Source organism: Trichomycterus rosablanca, chromosome 4 (genome assembly GCF_030014385.1).
Source record: "Trichomycterus rosablanca isolate fTriRos1 chromosome 4, fTriRos1.hap1, whole genome shotgun sequence".
In the NCBI taxonomy this organism is placed as follows: Eukaryota; Metazoa; Chordata; class Actinopteri; order Siluriformes; family Trichomycteridae; genus Trichomycterus; species Trichomycterus rosablanca.
In genome coordinates this window covers 51699743-51707522 of record NC_085991.1, presented here as the reverse complement: position 1 = coordinate 51707522, position 7780 = coordinate 51699743, and positions in this window count along the sequence as shown.

The following is a 7780-nucleotide window of genomic DNA, read 5'->3' as shown; positions in this document are numbered from 1 at the left end:
ATGGGGTTTATATAGCAGTTTCATATAAAAGCATCAGCAGGAACGGTCATGGTTATGAGTGTTGGTTTGGATATAATCATCAGTCCTGGAGTTTGTTCTGTTCTCCATCCAACTTTTCATTCCTGCACAATAACAAAGAGTCTGAAATTCCCATAATGCCGAGTTCCTCTAGAATAGGAGTGTATGTGGATTACAGAGCAGGAACTCTGTCCTTCTACAGCGTCTCTGATACAATGAAGCTCCTCCACAGAGTTCAGACCACGTTCACTCAGCTCCTCTACCCGGGGTTTTGGGTTGATTCAGGTTCAACAGTGAAACTGTCAGATTCAACAAATTAAATGTAAAATTTACATGAAAGTGTAACATTAAACTGTTTATGTGATTTTTGATCTCATGTGAGGCAGTGATACATTTATGAAGATTTTTTTTTTTAAATAAAACATTTTAGTATTTTTAAATGTATTAAGCACCATTTATTCCATTCTGTGAAAAAGTATTTGCCCCCTTTCCTGATTTCTTCTTTTTATGAATATTAAATGGATTTAGATCTCAGAATCGCTGCAGATCTCTTGGGTTTGAACCTCATATCTGCCCACTGTTTGCAAGGAGTTTGTTATGTTCTTTATGTGTTCACATAAGTTTCTTTCTTTCCTCCCACCTTTAAAAATCCAGTAGGTTTATTCCTTCATTAAACCTGTTTTCTTTTTAGGTAGACCCTGGACCCACCAAGACCCTGATTAGGGAGGAGCATCGAACATTAATAAATGATTGAATTATTTTTTAAAAATGAATATTAAATATATTTAACATTTAAATGTGATTTTGTTACAATAATATTATTGTTTACAATAACAATAATGTTTACAGATTTATTAATTTATTAAATTTTTTATTTTTTGCTAGCTACTTCTTTCTGGTCAAGGTCCCGGTGGGTCATGTTAATGTGGCTGTTTGTCTTTTTATTACATTTGATGTTTTGTATTTTGATTTGTGTTTTCACTTTTATTGTTCCTGGATAAAAAATAATAATGAGAATGAAATTTAAACAATCATTTATTTTAGGTTTTGTGGAAGCCTAATAAATTATTGCACCCAGAGATTTTAGACTTAATCTCTACTGTCGCCTGCCTAACACGAGCCTTTGCTGCCCTTCTTTAACTCTGAATTTGCATCTGGCGATTTTAGTCCTGTTTGGATTTATTCATGGACTTTACCCTGCCTCGGGTAATAATTCAAAGTCTGCCGTATACTTTCACATATACGGTAATATGCCTTATTACTCAAAATCGGAGCTGCTGCGCTTAAATTCAAAGACTTGCCTGCTTACTGAGGTTTACACATTGTGTTGCTATGGGAACAGCACGACGCCAGCGGTACATTCATCGGGGATCCCATTTGCATGTCTGGAAGCTTTACACAGCTTGGCTCATTAGTCCTCTTAATGAATAAGTTTTTAATATTTGTTGGATTGTCACAGCCATCTTTGTTTTAGTGGTTTTATTTGATTTATATGTTGGTGTGCATGTATGTTATTTTGTATGTATGTTAATGATTTGTTAAATATTGCATAGTTGAGTGGTATTTATACTTCATTTTAATGTACAGCACTTTGGTTGAAATGTGCTATAAAAATAAAGGTGACGACGTTGAGGAAGTGTTTTTGATACAGAGTGTTATAAAAGAAGATGGTGTTTAAGCTTGTTTGGTTTGCCTGAACAGGAGAATGAAGAAGCCAAACCCAGAGTTATGGACGTATGTTTGAAGCTGGTACCAGAAATGAAAATGATTTTTGTACTGTTTGCTTTTCGATGGGCACGTGACCTGATTTGTAAAGCTGCAAACAGCAGTGTCTTTTTGAAAGATCACAATAATAATGTATATGGTTATAACTTGAGGAATGCTATTGTTGATTTATGTGTGAAAAGCACATTGAGCAGATCTTAATGTCGTACTCATCAACTAAAATGATAGTTGGTGGAGATTTGAATATGGTTATCAATAACTCTCAAGACAGAAGTCCTCCTAGACATTTGACTAATAACCCCTTAATTCAATTTTGTCATATATTAGATTTAGTAGACATTTGGAGAATCAAATACCCATTGTTTAACCAATATACCTGGAATAACAAAGATTTTAGCTTACAATCTAAACTTGATATGATTTATGCCAAGTTCACACTACACAACGTTCCAAGTCGTCAGGTCGCTGTATAGTTCACACTACACGACTGGTTCGCTTGTAATCGGGAGTCTTTCAAGTCGTTGTGTATTTCACACTACACGACTGACTGGTCTCCCAAACTACGTTTTGTCATGAAAACAAAGGTGAGAAGTGACGAGGAGTTTGATGATACCACGTTCAAAAATGCACATTAACACGAAAATTAGGGCAAAAATCGTGTAGTGTGAACTAGGCATAAGAGATTTATAGAGAGTATTCCCAAGGAGGAGAGAGTGGTGATCGGAGCAGACCTAAATGGACATGTTGGTGAAGGAAACAGAGGAGATGAGAAAGTGATGGGTAGGTTTGGTGTCAAGGAAAGGAACCAGGAAGGACAGATGGTGGTGGATTTTGCCAAGAGGATGGAAATGGCTGTAGTCAACACTTATTTCCAAAAACGGGAGGAACATAGGGTGACCTATAAGAGTGGAGGAAGGAGTTCACAAGTAGACTACATTCTGTGTAGAAGAGGAAACCTGACAGAGATTGGGGACTGTAAGGTTGTGGCAGGAGAGAGCGTGGCCAGACAGCATCGGATGGTGGTGTGTAGAATGACTGTTGTTGTGAAGAAAAGAAAAAGAGTCAAATTAGAGAAAAAGACCAAATGGTGGAAGCTGAGGAAGGAGGAATGTGGTGAAGAGTTCAGAGAGGAGCTGGTAAAGACTCTGGGTGGTAAGAAAGAGCTTCCAGATGACTGGGCTACAACAGCAACGGTGATTAGAGAGACAGGTAGGAAGGTACTTGGTGTGGCATCTGGACAGAGAAAAGAGGATAAGGAAACCTGGTGGTGGAATAGTGAAGTGCAGGAAGCGATTCAGAGGAAGAGGTTAGCCAAGAAGAAATGGGACATTGACAGGACTGACGAAAGTAGACAGGAATATAAGGAGATGAAACGTAAGGCAAAAAGAGAGGTAGCAAAGGCAAAGCAGAAGGCATATGAGGAGTTGTATGGGAGGTTGGACACTAAAGAAGGCGAGAAGGACTTGTATAGATTGGCCAGACAGAGGAATCAGGCTGGAAAGGATGTGCAGCAGGTTAGACTTGTCAAAGATAGGAATGGTAATGTTCTAACAAGTGAGGAGAGTGTGATGGGAAGATGGAAGGAGTACTTTGAGGAGCTAATGAATGAAGAGAATGAAAGGGAAAGAAGAGTAGAGGTCATAGGAACGGTGGATCAGGAAGTAGAAAAGATCAATGAGAATGAAGTTTGGAATGCTTTGAAGAGGATGAAGAAAGGGAAGGCAGTTGGACCTGATGACATACCAGTGGAAGTATGGAAATGTCTAGGTGAGATGGCAGTGAGGTTTTTGACTCAATTGTTCAATGGCATTGTTGAGAGTGAGAAAATGCCAGAGGAATGGAGGAGAAGTGTGCTGGTGCCCATTTTTAAGAACAAGGGTGATGTACAGAGTTGTAACAACTACAGGGGAATTAAGTTGATGAGCCACAAAATGAAGATCTAGGAGAGAGTTGTAGAAGCTAGACTTAGACAAGATGTAACTATTTGTGAGCAGCAGTATGGTTTCATGCCAAGAAAGAGTACCACAGATGCCATCTTTGCTTTGAGGATGCTGATGGAGAAGTACAGAGAGGGTCAGAAAGAGCTTCATTGTGTCTTTGTTGATTTAGAAAAAGCGTATGACAGAGTACCAAGGGAGGAGCTGTGGTGTTGTATGAGGAAATCTGGAGTAGTGGAGAAGTATGTCAGACTGGTACAGGACATGTATGAGGACAGCAGGACAGTGGTGAGATGTGCTGTAGGAGTCACAGATAGCTTTAAGGTGGAGGTGGGGCTACATCAAGGATCGGCTCTGAGCCCCTTCTTGTTTGCTTTGGTGATGGATCGACTAACAGATGAGGTCAGGCAGGAATCCCCATGGACTATGATGTTTGCAGATGATATTGTGATCTGTGGTGAGAAGAGGGAACAGGTGGAAGATAACTTGGAGAGGTGGAGATATGCACTTGAAAGAAGAGGAATGAAAGTCAGCCGTAGTAAGACAGAGTACATGTGTGTGAATGGGAGAGAGACAGGTGGAACAGTGAGGTTACAAGGAGCAGAAGTCACAAAGGTGAAGGACTTCAAGTACTTAGGGTCAACTGTTCAGGAAAATGGGGAGTGTGGTAAAGAGGTCAAAAAGAGAGTCCAGGCAGGATGGAGTGGATGGAGAAAAGTTTCAGGAGTGATTTGTGACAAAAGGGTGACAGCAAAGGTCAAAGGAAAAGTTTACAGGACAGTGGTGAGACCAGCTATGTTGTATGGTTTGGAGACAGTGGCATTAACAAAAAGACAGGAGAAAGAACTGGAAGTGGCAGAAATGAAGATGTTGAGGTGCTCCTTGGGAGTGACAAGGATGGACAAGGTTAGGAATGAGATAATTAGAGGCACAGCACAGGTTAAACAACTAGGAGATAAAGTTAGAGAGGCCAGACTGAGATGGTTTGGACATGTCCAGAGGAGGGACAGTGGGTATATTGGTAGAAGGATGTTAGATATGCAGCTGCCAGGAAAAAGACAAAGAGGAAGACCAAAGAGGAGGTATATGGATGCAGTTAGAGAGGACATGGAAGTATTTGGGGTGAGGACAGAGGACGCAGTGGACAGAGTGAGATGGAGGAGGATGACTCGCTGTGGTGACCCCTGAAAAGGGAAAAGCCGAAAGAAGAAGAAGAAGAAGAAGAAGTGAACTAGGCATAAGAGTCTCATCTGAGTCTAAAACCACCTGCCCATCTAAATGTATTCACCATTTTGGTAGGCACATTCTCTAGGTACACTTTAAAAGTATACAACTAATTACTGTAAACCACCTGTTGATTGTTTTTGGCCTTCACTACACTGTCAGTAATAATGGTGAGGTATAACAGCACCAGGTATAACAGATTTGTAGTAAGTTATCACACCAGACATAATGGATTGATTAATAAATGTTTCTCTGCTCTAACTTGATCTCTATATTTTTTTTCCACAAAACATTATACATTAAAAGTTGGAACGGATGCTTGATTCTTCAGCTTTTCTATTAATGAGACTTTTTAAAAATACATTTTCAATAGGAGACAGATCTGGACTGCAGGCTGGCCAGTCAAGCACACTCATTCTGTGTCTACTAAGCTACACTGTTGTAGTGCACTGGTGCTGTGTGTTTAGTTCCTCCAGCAGACAGGGAATAAACAACCAGAACCTGCTGTGTCTGTCAATCTGTGGAAGTTCCCCCACCCGAGCCTGACCTGACACTGTGTTCTCTCTCTCTCAAATTGCATGCTGGGAGTGAGTAAGCGGAGAGCAAAGTGAATGTGTGTGAGCTGTGGCTTCTTAACTTATTTTTCTACCGTTGTAAGTAATTCTTTTTTTGTTACATTATTTTCTTTACATTTAGTCAGGTTAGTTTGGTTAAGCTGGTTGAGGACACCGGTTGGTAATTTTGAATTTCTCACACTATACCATGCAGTATATAGCATCGACGGTGAGCATTGAGGAATGTAGTTCAGAGGTTTGAGAAGTTGTCAGACATGAGTCTATTTTGTCAGCTTCACAAATGAACAGTGCTATTGTCACTGGGGTCATTCTAGATCAGTGTTTCTCAACCTTTTTTCAGTCACGGCACCCTTTAAAAGTTTTCAAAATCTCGAGTCACCCCAGTCTAAAATGTATTAAAAAACTTACACTCTGCAACCCTCGGACTGCTAACACACAAAAACACTACAGGGAAGAGACATACTGTGGTTGCATTGCACAAGTTTCAGAAAAAATCCTCACTTGTGCAGAGATGAGCCCGTGTTTGTTTCTGCTTTAAAACATACGCGCCATGAACCAATCAGATTTAACATCATTAAACAAGTTTATAGTTTATTTCTTAATTATTTGTCATTATACCACTGGCACTGCTCATTGTCTGCATGGTTTGCTCGGTTAAGGTTCTCAAACTCAAACTCAAAAGAAGCTTTATTGGCATGACAAATAAGGACATTAGTTTAAACAAGTTATAGAGAAATAATAAAAATAACAATAAAAGAGAACAAATATATACAGAACATTTACATGTGCAAAAATATAAAATAGAATAAAATATTAATTAAAACAGTGCAAAATAATAACAATAAAAATTTTAATAATATAATATTTACATTAAGGAGGTAATGAGCTCTCTCTCTCTGTATATATGTGTGTGTGTGTGTGTGTGTGTGTGTGTGTGTGTGTGTGTGTGTGTGTCGCTTGCTCTCTCCGCGATACTGAAAGTGATTTTAATTTCAACAGTAAACAGCTCTTATTATGACTGATTAATTCCCTCTACTGATGGAAGCGGAATGGTTGGATTACAGCCGATAAGAACTAGAAGTATATATTTTAACGTCTTCCAGAGGCACGACTCGGTTCCTTTTGTTTATTTTAAAGAGCCGTTCAATAGAATCGGATCGTTCGCGAACGAGCCATCACTATAGGCAACGCACGCAACCCGCGTTGACGTTGTAGCTTGTAGCATGGGGAAAGGGGCGTGTGAGGCAAGTTTTGATGTTTGAGGCGGCTAATGGTCTACATTTTCATGACAAGTTTTTGTATTTTAAATTTATTTCATAGTATCAGTAACGTCAGAATATTTTTGACGGCACCCTGGACGAAGCCAGACAGCACCCCAGGGTGCCGCGGCACCCAGGTTGAGAAAGGCTGTTCTAGATGACAACCAATGCAGTTATGTTGTGAGATTTCTTTATTAGGTTTGTTGTCAAACTCTCGTTTTATACAATGGATATTTTTTTTTATTTAAAATCAAATCTAAGTTGTAAATAATCGATTTATAACGGCTAAGGCTGATGTAACTCCAAAGCCATAGCAAAATGAAAGAAGAATGGAGTAAGTTTGCTGCTGGATCATACATACACTACAGAGGACACAGACCTACAAGCTGACAGTGGTGAAATGTAGAGAGACTCGTCTCCTTTTTTAGAGCTGCCATTATCAAATTGCTGCTGGGTCATTCATACACTGAAACTAAATCAGACCTACAAGCTGGCAGTGGTGAAATGGAAAGTGACTCTTGTCCTTTTTTTAGCTCCCAAGAAAAATAAAAGTGAGCCTTCGTTATCAGAGATTCAGACTGACATAAATGCAACAATATCATTTAAATTCATGAGAGCTCTGAGAAACTATGATTTCGGAAAACTTTGTAGTGATAAAAGATATAACCTCTTGATTGGAGTCGGCTGCTGAAGGAAGATAACACCATCTTAAAAGAGAAATGTAGAAAATTAGAAAGTTCTCCGTCATCCTTTGAGCAGGCGATTTCTGATACAGAGTGTTATAAAAGAAGATGGTGTTTAAGCTTGTTTGGTTTGCCTGAACAGGAGGATGAAGAAGTTAAACCCAGAATTATGGACGTATGTTTGAAGCTGGTATCGGAAATTAAAATGATTTTGGTACTGTTTGCTTTTCAATGGGCACGTGACCTGATTTGTAAAGCTGCAAAGAGCAGTGTCTTTTTGAAAGATCACAATAATAATTTATATGGTTATAACTTGAGGAATGCTAATGTTGATTTATGTAGGGAGATTGAAAAAACGC